The following is a 15,000-nucleotide window of genomic DNA, read 5'->3' as shown; positions in this document are numbered from 1 at the left end:
CTTCCCAGACAAAACAGTTCATTAGGAAACCCTCTGCATTTGTGAAATGATGCCATTTTGTCTTAGGCAAAAAAGTAATAGTTAAAAGAAAAACATACTTAATGTACAGAATCCATACTGAGTAAAAACAAAGTTAAAATCTATCTAAATAGTTAAGCTATATATATATATATATATATATATGTATATATATATATATATATATATATATATATATATATATATATATATATATATATATATATATATATATATGTGTGTGTGTGTGTGTGTGTGTGTGTTATGTACAATGCCAAGCATACAGTTAAAAGCACTAACCATTCTAACAAAATTCTTTAGTTGCCCACAAAATCTTCCATTTAATAGAACACACCTCAACCTTAGGGCTCATAGCCAGCAAGTAACATTTTCCATTCTTGCGTGACATTAATCTGTAGACCAGTGCCTTTAAAGGTATAAAAAATATTGCCTAAGTGTTTACAAAGAAGGTGACCAACACCCTCTGTGGTTGGGCTCCCTTTCATTTTCCATTGTCTACCACAATGCAGTTTAATGACACTAGTCAAAACCCAGTAAGCATTCAGTAGAGGGAGCAATCAGGGATTCCCATTGGGTACAATGTAAAAAATCCAGAATTTCTAGTCTAGAAAAATATTTACATCATATACATTATTCACTATTTGGTTGGGTAATTCCATTAAACTTATACTGTTGGGCATTCCCAGAACATGTGTAGGCTGTTGTCTCCTTCTTGCCACATTTACTGCACTCAGGGTGAGATACAATCTATATAATATCTTTATTGGCAGATCTTTATATCTAGGCAAATGTTGAAGTTTATTGAGGGGAGTCTTCCAAACCTAAGCCCAATTCATCTTAGTCAGCAGGGCTTTCTCTTGTGTTTTATAGCTACCCATTATAAAACATTTCAGTGCAGCTGACCTATTCTGTCACATATCTCTGTAGATTAATCTGGCTCTGCTTGACTTGATGCTACACCATTTTTCCCATGGGGCTATGAGCATTTTTGGCCCTTTCTGCTTGGTATACAAATTTGGATTACACCCAGCCAGACTGCAAATATGTCAGTCACTCTTCGTCTTTTAAGTAAAATTCAGCAGAAATGGTTTAAAAACATTTAAATAAGGAGCTAGTCTGGCTCTCAGCAATTTGCGCCCAGTCTAGTATCCCTATTACTTTCCAGAACCTTCTGGGAGTTCTACTTATTATACTTTGAATTCTGGTGTGATACCAGATATAGTTTGGTACCCCTTCCCAACGTTATGGTACCTGCCTCTACACTCTCATTGTGTAGCTGCCAGGAGCATTCTTGTGGTAAGTCGGATGGGCATCCTTTCATAACTGCTTCCCTTGTAAACAATCATCCCTCTCCATCAATGTCCACCATATATGCTGGTTTAACCTAAATGTATTGGCATATCTTGTTAAGTGTGGGAGTCCCCACCCTCTGAAGCACTTTGGGATAAAAGCCAATGAAGTGAGATCCTTCTTCTGTTCTTCCCTAGGACATAGGTATTTATAAGTTCTTGCAATGTTCTAATCTGGAGTCTTTTGCTGAGATTGGGATTTTCCTAAACGGATATAAGATTTGAGGTATAATCATCACTTGTATAATCTGAATTCTCTTGGTAAGCATATTAAAATTATCCAGTTTAAATAGTAAGTTTCTTACTTTTCCAATTAGGCCATTTAAGTTATCCTCCATTGTGAGAGTGATAGTCTGATGTAATGTTAAACCTAAGTATTTGGAGACCCTAAGTACTGGGGTTGTCTGGCTATCCATCTAATATTCAGAGTTTCCATACTGAAGCACCACTGACTTGGAGAAGTTGCAAACCAGACCTGAAACCTCTCCAAAAAGATGAAAGATGTCCAAAACTTACCTAGCCATTAGACAAATTATTAGACATTAACTCACAATCATCAGCAAAAAGTTGAAAGGGGCTTGTTGCGCCATCAAAGTCACACTGGGCCTGGTGAACTGCTCTAATCTGGAATGCCAGTTTTTCCATAATTAAGGATAATTCTGGGGATAATGGACAGCATTATAGTGTCCCCTCTAATTATAACTCCTGATTCGGAAAGGCACCCCATTAACAAAACCCCACAAAAATGGCATGGTGTAAAGATTTCCTATCCAGTTCAGGCAGGTAACTGTACAATTCCTGTACTCAAGGACCTTAAAGTAGAAATACAAGAGACCGTATAAAGTGTGTTTTAAGGACTATTCCCACATTATGCTAACATTGGTTGTACTTGTGCAGAAAGGCTGCCAGATCCTACCAGTTATCTGCTATATCCCTTCCATTCACAAACCCATTTTGCCCTTTTTGAATCAGCTTTGGCAAGTGAGCACCCAATCTCAAAACCAATATGTAGACTAGACATTTTATATCTAGATTGATGAGGGAGATGGGTCTAAAATCCCAGTGTATGTATCTAATCCTTAAGATTAAGGATAACCATTATAATTGCTTGATTATGTTCAATATGTAAGTCCTTCATAAAACCACTATAATTAAATAATTATGTTAGTACATTCCATAGATCTTTGCAACCCCATTTATAAAATTCTGAAGGGAAGCTGTCTAGACCAAGGGCTTTGTTAAATTTAAGTTTGGATACTATCCTAATAACCTTGGTATAAGCAATGGGTTTATTCAAGTCTCTTTTCCCAGATGCAATAACTGGTCTTGCCTAAGCAACCAAGAAGCTCCATAAGGAAATCATTCCATCCTGAACAGAGATTACAGAACCTGGGAAAAGCTTTTTAAGGTTGTCCGGTAAAGGTCTTATCTGACTGAGAAGCGACCAAAGGTAAGGATACTTAGTGAGCCCATTGCTTAAACTTTAAAGAACCAGGTGATGTACTTTAGGTCCCCCTCTCTTTTTAACCACCAAAACTGTCTTTTCCTTGAAAACTTGGCTTCTGCTTTGAATAACTCCAGTAGGTTTAGTTCTGTTGATGTTGCCATTTATAGATCTAGTAGATGATTTTAACCTTCTAATTCAGTTATAATTCTCTGCACTGCCCTCAGCTCTCTTTATTTCAATCTAGAAATCTAAATTTTTTCTTTCTCTTGGCTTCCTGCATTTCCAGAAGATCACCATGTATGGCTGTCTTACAGCTCTCCCACTACAGACTGCTAGAGGAGATATCAGATATCAGAAAAACTATTTCTTGCAAAAAAAAAACATCTGAAACTATGGACCTAAGTTCCTTCTTGTTACTGTGGGAGTTCCATCAAAAGTACACCCATTTCCAATCTTTGACCTTTTACATGACTCTGTCCATATTAATAATAGATTAATTGGTGTGTGGTCAGAGACCCGCTATAAGATGAATCATAGGAGTATGATCCTTGTACCAAAAAAGTTTAGAAATAAGAATAAGTCAATCCTATGTCTTATTCTTCAAGATCCCTAGAGAAGGTCAGAATTATGTCCTCAAGGTTGACTTCTCCCCAGATGTCTGTTCACTCATAAGCTGTCATCCAATTTTCCAAGTTGCCTGTCTCTTCCTGTGATACTTCCTCTTTCTATACACTCTATATTAAGATCTTTAAGCACTAGATTAAAGTCCCCTATGTGGCGACCCCACTTTGGGCCAGTAATCAAGGAGCCTGAATCCTCACCACTGACACTGGAGAGGGGCATTCACTTGGAATACAAATGGATACACTCAGTATTTCCAGATGCAGACCTCTCTGCATCAAGCACAATTTCCCTTAAGAGCACACAGGGAACACAGTCATCCCAGGGTCTGGCTTTCTTTTATCTTTTTCCTTTTAGGACCCCAGTAAGACTCCCCACTAGCACAGCAATAGGGTTAAGTCCTCTGCTGAGTGCCCAAGTCAAGTCCTCCAGCACCCTCTATGTGAAACCAGTGCTTCATGTCACTGATCCAAGTAACTGACACACATACACACACACACACGCACACACACACACACACACACACACACACACACACACACACACACACACACACACACGCACACACACACACACTGTACAATTTGATTTTCATACACACACACACACACACACACACACACACTGTATGATTTGATTTTCACACACACACACACACACACACACACACACACACACACACACACACACACACACACACACACCTGGGAAAGGCTGATACAGATTTATTCGCTGTGCCCCCTACTGCCCAGACTATTCTACAAAGCCAGCTACCTAAGGCTCTTTCAAGGGTACCCAATTACACTGAGTGAAATTAATATTAATACAAATGGTAATGTTGACCAAACAGCCAGACGTCAGGAGTGGCCACAGTGTCACCAATAGATATAAGTACGCTCAAAGGTTAAAATATTCTCTAAAGAACCAGCCACAATGACAAGTTTAAATATATTTAGCAATAAATAATAAAAGGACATGGAAATATGAAATATCTATTTACAGTAAACACCAGAGTTTCAATCATAGGAAATATTATTATAACACTTCTGGAAAGATTCACACAGTTACAGAAAAACAATACTTAACTGTTCTGTCTATATGTTCCTGAATGATCTAGAGAATTACTATTCTTACTTATTTAATAAAGCAAGGCAATATGGAGTAGGTGAGTGATCCTTCTATGTCAGGTTCCAAGAAATAGACTGCCCTGAGACTTCTGTGTCACCTAATTATAAAACATTATTTCTGTACAGAATGACATCATATATATCTGGTCATCTGATTTCTGGTTTCCATGCACCCCCCCCCCCCCATTGCCTGCAACATGTCAATAATACACACAAAAGAACATTGCTCAGATCTGGTGCAGCTTCTGGAAGTCATAAAACAATTACAAACATCTACTCCTCTTCCTTTAGAGACTAACAAGTCATGCTTCTTACAGACATTGGATCTCTGGCTTCATTCAAAACTGTGAGATAACATCTTTATGGCCTAGGCCCAATAATTTAATTTCTTACTATTTCCCAAAGTTAGCTGGAGCTTTGCTTAACCTCTTCTCTTCCAGCATCCTCTGTTAACATATATAAATATTTGGTTTACTATCAAAGTGTTGATCACCCATCTGTGAATGTACATTTTGTCAACTCCTTTACAAGAAATCCATAATGCTGATTTCTCAGAATGTTGCAAAAACACAGAAAGTCGACATTTCCGACTGCTCCAGAACTACAACCAGGTGTTAACATGGTCAAAAAGAGATTGAGATTTTTCAGTTCAGAATACTGGTGGTCAACATTTTCAACCGTTGCTGTTTGTAGTTCATGTTAGAGGAGTCACTGATGGGCTATTAACATTTTGATTGTAAACCTATGTATTTAATTCAGTTACATTACAGTCAGGACCCACTGTTGGTATATTTTTAAAACAAGCAACTTTACAAATCCATTTTCAAAACAAGCTTCTATACAGATCAGTTTGATATTCAAGTAACATATAATTTTTACTAAATTCCAGCTAGCTGAGCTGGCATATGTTACACATCCACTGTCTTACCTCTCCTCCATAGCTGGCAATACCTCACTTCATCACATCCTGCGTGTATGCTAAACTTTGAATGGTTTGTGTCATCTACTAAAGTTTTAAAAATGTGCCATAAAAGCTTTTGTCATCTTCATTAGGGATACAAATATCCCCTATTACCTAGTCTTCCCTGTTAACTTGCCCCTACCAGCTCAGTCATCTTCCTTTGCCACTTCATATGGTTTGATGTTTTACTACTTTTGAGGATTTGTAAAACATAAAATGTCCTCCTTTCATCCTCTCCCAGATTACAATTTGCAAAAATAATTTTAGAATTTCAAGATTTAAATTTGTGAGCTTCTCATACTTTGAGTTTTGTCTCTTGTAGAGAGACTATCTGGGATTTCTTAATCCTCTGCTAAATTCCAGCCCCATGGATAGGATGGGAACTAACTCCTACATTCCAGGAGAGGAACTTTGTACTCAAATTAGGCATTTTACTGGCCAACCATAGGATAATAATAAAATTGCAGACTGAATTTTGCTGCTGAGCTCCCCCAAAGACCCATTTGACTCTGTTAACCCCCAGGCATCATCCATTCTCTTGTGAAGCAAAACTGTTCCCCTGTTACACCAACTACTTTAACAATTACATATCAATATCAAGCAATTTAGACAGCATTGTATTTGATGCACACTCAGATATCATCAAATGACTAATCGATTGGAAGTGTTCATAAAAAATAATGATCTACATTCTAACTAACTCCAAGTCTAATTACTAAAACATTTGTTGTACAATGCAGTATTTGGTAATATAAGGACCTGCATACTTTGAGTGCTTTCAAATGGATGCTGTCAAATGACTCCAGAACTTCAAGTACAGCATATATATCAGATGAAAATAGATTAAACATCTAATCAGCTCCTAATTTAATTAACAAAAATTTACAGTACAATGGGAGGGAAGACAGTTGATAACAGAAGTGCGCTTGCCTTCTTTGATGATCATATCTTGGTTATTACTTCAAGAGATAGAATCTAAATTATATAAACAAGCAGTTAGTCAGTCTATTCCTGTCTCTAAGAAATATTGAAAGGGCAAAAAGAAATCACCTCTATTATACAAGATCCTGTCATACCTAATATTAAAATTGATTGGTTTTGGTATTCTAATGCAAAGCACTAAGTATAGCAATTAATAAAAATTTAAAAAAAGTAAATCTGAAATGCATGTAAACCTGATCATTCAATTTATAAATCTGTGTTGAGCATCTACTGCAAAGAAAAAACAAAAGTGTTAGTTGGGATGGTAGTGACACTAGTCCAGTCCTCCAGCAATTATAGTGCAGTGAACGTATATCAAGTGTGAGTTTTAGTTAATGTTTGTTAAGTTGATTGGATTTACATCTAGCTTTTGCTACCCCATCTAACCCAGGCTAAGCAACTAGACACAGGCCAGCCAGTAACTTATCTTCCAATGGCTGCTGGGAACACACAATGCCTAATAGAGGGTCATAGCCCTTTCTCACTGTTAGCATAGGTCCCTGGCATAGGTTGGGTCCACTGGCAAATACCATGCCCATTTGTTGGGGACATAGTTAATGTGTCTGAACTACTACAACCAGTCTTTACATGGCTGAGTGGCTACCTAGCCAGGCCTTACACAGTGTGCAGTCTTCCAGTGTAGAGAATACTGGACACCACAGTTGAGCTATACAACTCTTTCCCAGGTAGGTACAGCCTACAGTCTGTGCTGCTGCCCTTAAATCCATTCAGTTCTAGGTGTGACTGAGGTGGAAACACACAGCATTTTTTAAGATGAGAGGAACACCACAGAAGCAGAGAGAGAGAGAAAGAGAGAGAGAGAGAGAGAGAGAGAGAGAGAGAGAGAGAGAGAGAGAGAACATCAAGCCACACAGGCATTCTGCTGGAGGCCAGGACTGAAGCTTGCAGCTGGTGCATAGGAGGCAATGATTTTACCCATTATGTCATCTCTGTCTACCCTGTGCACCATCTACCTGTGGGATCCAGAAAGCCTGGCATTTGAATTACCTTCCTGAGTATGTGCTCAAAGAATGATTGCAGGTCCATGTCAGCAATAGATTCCGTAATCCCTTTGACATGCACATTTATCTGATGGCTCCAGTTTTGAAGAGCATCCAGCTTTTTGTATGAGCAGAGAGATCCTCTGTCAATGTTGTTATGTTCATGGCTGTGAAGGTAGTAGTGTCCTGAAATAGTCTGGCATTTTTCTTCAAGGACTCTACCTCTGCTTCCAGTTGCTCCATCCTAGTTTGCTGTTACATGACCATTGTGTGGTAGGCCTCCACCTTGACGATGACAACTAACAGTCATTCAAATAAAATTAATAACGCCTCATCCGAAGGAGCTTTTATAGCATTTTAGAAGATCACTTCACTCTGCAGTCAACTTAGCAGCACTAGCCATCACATTTGTATGAGCCAGAGAACTTACACTTGTAAAGAATATAACACCAGTGCTTGAGATGAGCAGACATCCATATTACTTTGGTCCAGTCATGCCCAAAATTAGCCCATTTCTCTCCAAGGAAACTGGCTGCTTGTTAAATAAGAATGTGACTGACATAAATATTGAATGCAGTGCAGTTGTTGATCATATAACGTTGCTTTACTGAATATCTACAGTACTGTTTAATGTCTTGTTTTGTGTCCAGGATTCGATCAATTGATTTCATATTTCTTCTGTATTGCAGCTATAGTCTGACATTAGTGGGCTAATTTATTAAGTATTTGATTTTATGGATGGAGAAGATCAGTTCCTTAGTCTCTTGACTATATTATAATGATCAGTGTACTTATCCAGAGTCACACTTGTAGAGGTCATCAGGGTAGAGGGATTTTTCATGAAACTCATTTAGAATAAAAAAAAAGAACACTACCATTGCTGTTTTGCAAATATTGGCATGTTTAGAAAGAATCCATTTATGTTAATTCCGACATCTCATTGCAAAAACAATGTCGTTAGCATTTCGTTTATTGTGCAGAACAGCAACCACACAGGACTGTCATTGTGCATTTGACTATGCAAATGTTCATTTTTATTCCATTGAACTGACATAAGAATATGTAGCTCTAGATGATCAATCATAATTACATATATCTCACATCTCAGATGTTGGAAATGGAGACAGCACTCCTTCTAATAAATCAGGAGAGCAAAAGACCTGAGTGAAATTTTGATTTGTCCTGTCAACTAGTAGCTGAGTGCTTCATTTCTTCAAATCAGCAGCATTAGTATTGTTTTCATCTCAAATACTACTACAGTCTTTTTTGGCCCTCCCCCTTTGAACATCAAGCCCCGTCCTCATTCTTCTGGATCATCTGTCCACACTCTGTCTGGCCATAGCTATATTAAAAGCTTGGGTGGGAACTTAAAATTCCAAACCATCATCCTTTGGTGGTTTAAATGTTTTGTTATTCTCATCCACAGTCCCTCCTTGCAGGTGCATATCTTTTGGCTATAGACAAACTTCTTGTGCTTCTCTCAAACTTGTTTTGAGTGCCAAAGCACTGCATCCCAATGAACAATCCCCTTTCCCATAAGCAAGCCAGCACAATGTCACTCAATCGTACCCACCACTACTATTAAACTCTTAGTTTTTCCTTTATATTTTGACTTTTTTTCCTGGAATTAAATAACTTCTCCATGACTGAAAAAGCATTTGCTTTGTTTTTTCCATTTGCATTCCACATTATCAAATCTGTCGAGTAAAACCTTACAGATATTAGACACACACACACACACACACACACACACACACACACACACACACACACACACACACACACACACACACACACACACACACCCTTAGACTGACATGTTTTACAGACATGCATATTACGTCATTAAAAAGAGATGTACCCTAAATGCAATACAGTATGCATATCTGCATCATGAGTATAGTCACAAGTACTATAACACAAACAAATGTGTTTTATATTATGGTCAAATAAAGTCTTGGCAACTTATCTCTTGTTATACAGGTAATATGTTGCATGCTCTAGAATTCTAAGTACAAGAATAGATTCAGATGAACATCTTGTGAACCATACACTGAAAAAATATTGCTACATGAAAAAAACATAAACCATCACATCTATTATCTCACCCAAGTAGAAAAAGGAACAAAAATATTCAGATCAAAATAACATCAATTATTTCATTTTATGTCACACAGGAAAAGTTAATTGGATAATACATTCCAAAATCTACTGAAATAATCTCTTTTTATGAAAAGAAAATCTAATAGCTAGGTACCAAATGCAAATTGCTATAATTTGGCTGCTGCATTATCTTTTTTAGACAGTAAAATTAGCATACTTTAAGAAAAAGTGACACACGCGGATGAAACCCCTTGTACCACATTTTGTTCATTAGATTATGCAAGACTCTAAATGAAACTGACCCAGCAATATCAGCCAGGTTCATTAAGTTGTGGCTATTGGCCAAAGAAATACAGACACACTGATACTGTAATAGTAATGATGAAAGCATCAACAGGGCTACTTTTTGATCCTTGTCAGCACCGGTTAAAGCTGACATTTCAAGATTGCTTTTCTTTTCCCAAATTCACTGATTCTGCAGTTGCTTTATTTGATATTTAGTTAAACTAAAGTGCATGATCAGGTGTATTTCTATATGACCTAGCTTTGCTTCGCATCTCCTTTATCATATCAGTTTTTATTAACAATATAAAATGATTATCAAATAAACAACCATATAATATACATTATGCGCACAAAGACAAAGAATAATGAAATAAATGGATCAGTCCCTGCAAATTTTTTTAGACAGCAGTAGCAGTACTTCATCTGGTAGTAATTCTTGAGGAAGCCATGTCAATGATTTGAACTTGTACCTCTGGAACAAAAGGGTACAATTTGCATCAAAGAAGTCCAGTTTCCTGTTAAATACAAAACATTTTTATTAGTGAACAGTTTGCCAAGGGAGAAGATAGGAAAACAAACATACATTTTTTGGCATAGAAGAGTTACATTTAACATTCTTTTATAACACCAGTGTGTGCATTACTTGGATGTGACGTGTATTATGCAGAAGCAACTTCTGACTGAATATTATGCAGGGAGGCTCAGTACAATTAAAGTGGTGTTCACATGCAAGTCTGAAGACTTGCAACATATCAGGCACAGCTACAGATTAAAAGCTGCTTACAGATATGTGATAGAAGCATGGCTGTACATAGTACCAGAGGAGGAGGATGGACTCTTTGTATCTGTCAGCAGCACAATCTGTGAGCTGTTTTAGGAACTGGACCCCCTTCCTCTGTAATGTTGCACACTTAAATCACAAAGTTACTGACTTGGATACTGGCAACCATATCGATATTTACTAGACAAACTGCTCTTCTTCAGAACTACAACTTCCTAAGAAGAGGGCAACTATTCTTTCCAATTTACTATGATTAACTTCAACTCCCTAAATTGAGATGTGAAACTTCAAAAGCAAAATATCTAAATGTAATGAAATCATGTTCAAAACTGCTCTGCAAAGCTTCTCCAAATGCTACAAAAAGATAATTTTGCAGTAGGCTCTACCTCTTGCACCCCACTTAATGGGGCCAATGCCCCTGTATCCCTTATCTCCCCCCTTTTCCATATAAGTGCTATGTCGACTGTTAATTTGGTCGACAGCTAGAAGAGCCGAGTTGTTGTTCAAAGATCCAGTTTGTCGAATGGACAATTTGTCAGACATTTGTTGTGTCAAAACCGGTAAGTGGGATGCATACTAGGTGTGTGTGTTTGCGAATGTGTGGGTGATGGTTAGAGTAAGGGTTAGGTAAGGGTGGTTCGAAGGTTGGCATAACGGTTAAAGTGTTTACCTCACTGGCAAAAGGTACAGTGTTTGATTCTAACCTTTGAAAAGGAAATTAGTTATGCTTTAAATGGCCTGCAAGGGCAGCTAGCCTATTACTTTCCTATGAACCTATGAGTAAGTGTGCATGTGATGGTGAGTATTTAGAGTTAAGGTTAGGATTAGGATAGGGAATGGATTTACTGTATGTAAGTGTGTGTGTGTATGTGTGTGTGCAGGGGTGTAGCTAGGATTTTCAAATTTGTACTCACAGCTCTCAAACTGCTACCCCCCCCCCCCCCAGCCAAGCTACGGCCATTCTCGTAATTCACGGTTTGCTCTTTTAGTGTCGATGAAGAGGCATTCGCTGTAATGCCTCTTCAGTAATATATTCACTCAAACTCAGTTCCTTGAATTGAAAATTAACCTGAAATGTCAGTTCTTTGAAAAATGCAGCATGGTAGTTGGGGTAGAGAATTTATGCTTTTGTTTTCTGTAACTAAGCTACAGGTTTTGAGCTTGACTAAATTACTAACCACCTGCTACCACTAACTAGGATGTTTCATTCACACACACACCCCTACCTACCTCTTAGTGCAAGAAATATGGACAAAGCCTAAAATAAACAGGGACAGATATTAAATAATGCTCTCGTGAACTTAGAAAGTTGCTAGAATAACAGGATTTGTGCTAGTATGAGAAAGTTGCTAGAATAACAGGATTTGTGCTAGTATGAATTTTTCTAAAGGACATGAAGTCTGAAACTCAAATGTCTGTCATTATTTAGCAACTTCAGCCTTCAATGATTTTCTAGAAAATCACAAAATTTATGAGGAACAGACAAAAAATATGGGGCAAAAATCTGGACATTCTGCAAAATTTGGACAGTTGAGAGGTATGCTACCTACCTACCTCTCACACACACACACACACACACACACACACACACACACACACACACACACACCTCTCAACCTCTTACAGCAACAAACTCATAAATAAACCTGAGGCAAAGGCCCAAAAATAATGACATTTTTTTTTAAATATTGCTCTTATAAACTTAGAAAAATAATAGAATAGTAGTATGTCTTGCATCAGTACGAATTTTCTGAAAGGTATGAAATCTGAAACTCAAATGTCTGCCATTATTTTCTAACTTCAGTCTTTAACAATTTGCCACTAATTTGTCAGAAAAATGCAATTTTATGAAAAACGGACCAAAAATGTGATGCAAAAATATAAAATTGCCAGACAATACAGCTGGGAACCTGTCAAAGAAGGGACACCATTTTAATATGAGCACAGTTAACTTAGAGCAGCTGACAAAATTAGAGAATCTACATGCATTTCTGAAATAAAAGTAATGTATAACTCTGCTCATTACAGTTATTTATAAAAGTAAAGTAAACCCCCCACGTTTTCTTCCAAAATTGCTATTTTGCGGAGAGATTATTAAGGGGAGAGCAACATTTTGAGCCAAAATTGGGGACAGTTGTGAGGTTTGGATATTCCTAATTCTATAAAGTGATTTGCACATACCTCTCAACCTCTTAATGCAGGAAATCTGGAGAAGGCCAAATATATTGGGGGAACATACAAACAGTACAAAAAATTGACCTTGTATAAACTTAAGACAGTTGCTAGAATATCAGGTCTTGCTTTAGCATGCATTTTTCTGAAGATTATGACATCTGAAACTTAACGTCGGTCATTATTTAGTGACTTCATTCCTAAATGATTTGCCAGAAAAAGTATTTTGCATTTTACAGCACGAACACCAATAAATATCTGCTAAACAAAGCAATGCAGTCTCACAATGAAACTAGACTTAGCATTAAAACTTCTCTGCCCTTGAAACTCACATTCATTGAAACAGCATTTAAATCCACATTCAAAGAAAATACATTTTGCCAGTGGCAGATAAAGATTAACTTTGGGCTGTTTTCAAATAATAGGCCCCTTGCACATGAAACATACACATGCTCTTTGATACACCTTCCATCATAAAAGTCTACTCAAACTTCTACAGTCCACCAGTATCAGTAAATATGCACAATCTCTGAACTAGTAAATGCCATCTACATAATTCCACATTAGAGAAATCTGTAACCAATGAAGAGGCTGCTGCTAACAACTTTATATTTCATGGTTTCATCTACAAATAATGTGCCTGTTGCCCTTTAGGAATAAATTGCCTATGTTGCATTAAAAACAAGTATACACTAGTAATATTGCAATAGGGAATGGATGGTAAACTGATAACAGGTTCATAGTTACTACTAGATACCTTTGCCGAAACAGACTACAGCATCCACCCCCCTTTACAACACAGTACAGTTTCAGCAATGCATCTATCTACTGTGGGAGAAGAACCCACAGCCTTCTGCACCAAAAGCGAGCACACTACCTGTTGTGCTATTAACAGTATAAGCAACCTCTGTATCAGCAGCCCTAAACTTAAGTTCCCCTGCAGCTCTCAGCTCCTTGTAAAATGTTGACACTCAGCTGTATCTCTGAACTTTGCAGCACAAGAAATCTGGAAAAAGTCAACATTTATTGAGGGGGGGGGGGCTAAAGCCCAAAAAACAGGGACACATTTTAAACATTGCTTGTATAATTTTGAAAGTTGCTAGAATAAAATGCTGCATTTATCACCATGCATGTCTTGAACCCAGAACCATATACACTATAGTCAATGCAACATACCACTATGCTAAATCCGCAGTTTGAAAAATAGGAAGACAAACTTAATGGCTATCATTTAGATAACTCTCAACCTCATAGCACAAAAAACCTGGACAAACAAAGCCAATAATGAGGGAATACAAATTCAGTTCTCACTTCACACCTTAGCACAAAAAACCTGGACAAACATCAAAAACAATAATGTGAGAAATACAATTTCAGTTCTCACCATAGCTCACAACCATTAGAAAAGCTAATCTGAACAAAGTTCAGAAATGGTGGTGGTTAGGGACTTTAGGCTGTTCTTACCCTGAAACAAAGGTACAGGGTTTGAGCCTGAACACTTATAGCCAGCAAGTGTAGTATGTGAGGGCATACACACACACACACACACACACACACACACACACACACAGAAGTTAATATTCACAGGGAGTGAAATTGAATGTTACAGACTGCAGCTGTAATAACATATGTAATAGCTCTGTCTGTAAAGGATGATTATAGGTCAAGACCATCGATAAGGGTCACTGGAGTGGTCTAAATCATAGCAGATGGAGAACTGGTATTGGAATGTTCAACATTGTGCATCTAAGGCTATGAAACACAACAAACAGATATATACAAACAAATTCTTACATTTTTACTCAGATGGAAAATTCTAGACAGTCTTTTTAAGAATGATAGGGTATCAAATGCCTAGTAGGCTAGCTTGAATAATGTAATTTTGTTTTTAGATTGAATTTATGTGATTAAAATTAGGGTATTGACTGGAGGGGATTATATGACTGTTAAAACAATGGTATGTGGAGAGTAAACGTGCATGCATGCATATTTTGCAAAATAGTGAAAGATGCTGACAGCAAAGCAAGCCTTCCTACAATGCTGCTTGCATTAGGACTAGGTTAAGAGTTATTAATATGGTGGGTACTGACGTTTGTGGAAATATAAAATGAGTACACAATCAAAGAGAACTCA

This window comes from Protopterus annectens, chromosome 11.part0 (assembly GCF_019279795.1).
Source record: "Protopterus annectens isolate FY-2018-M chromosome 11.part0, PAN1.0, whole genome shotgun sequence".
Lineage (NCBI taxonomy): Eukaryota > Metazoa > Chordata > Ceratodontiformes > Protopteridae > Protopterus > Protopterus annectens.
This window is presented reverse-complemented; position numbering follows the sequence as displayed.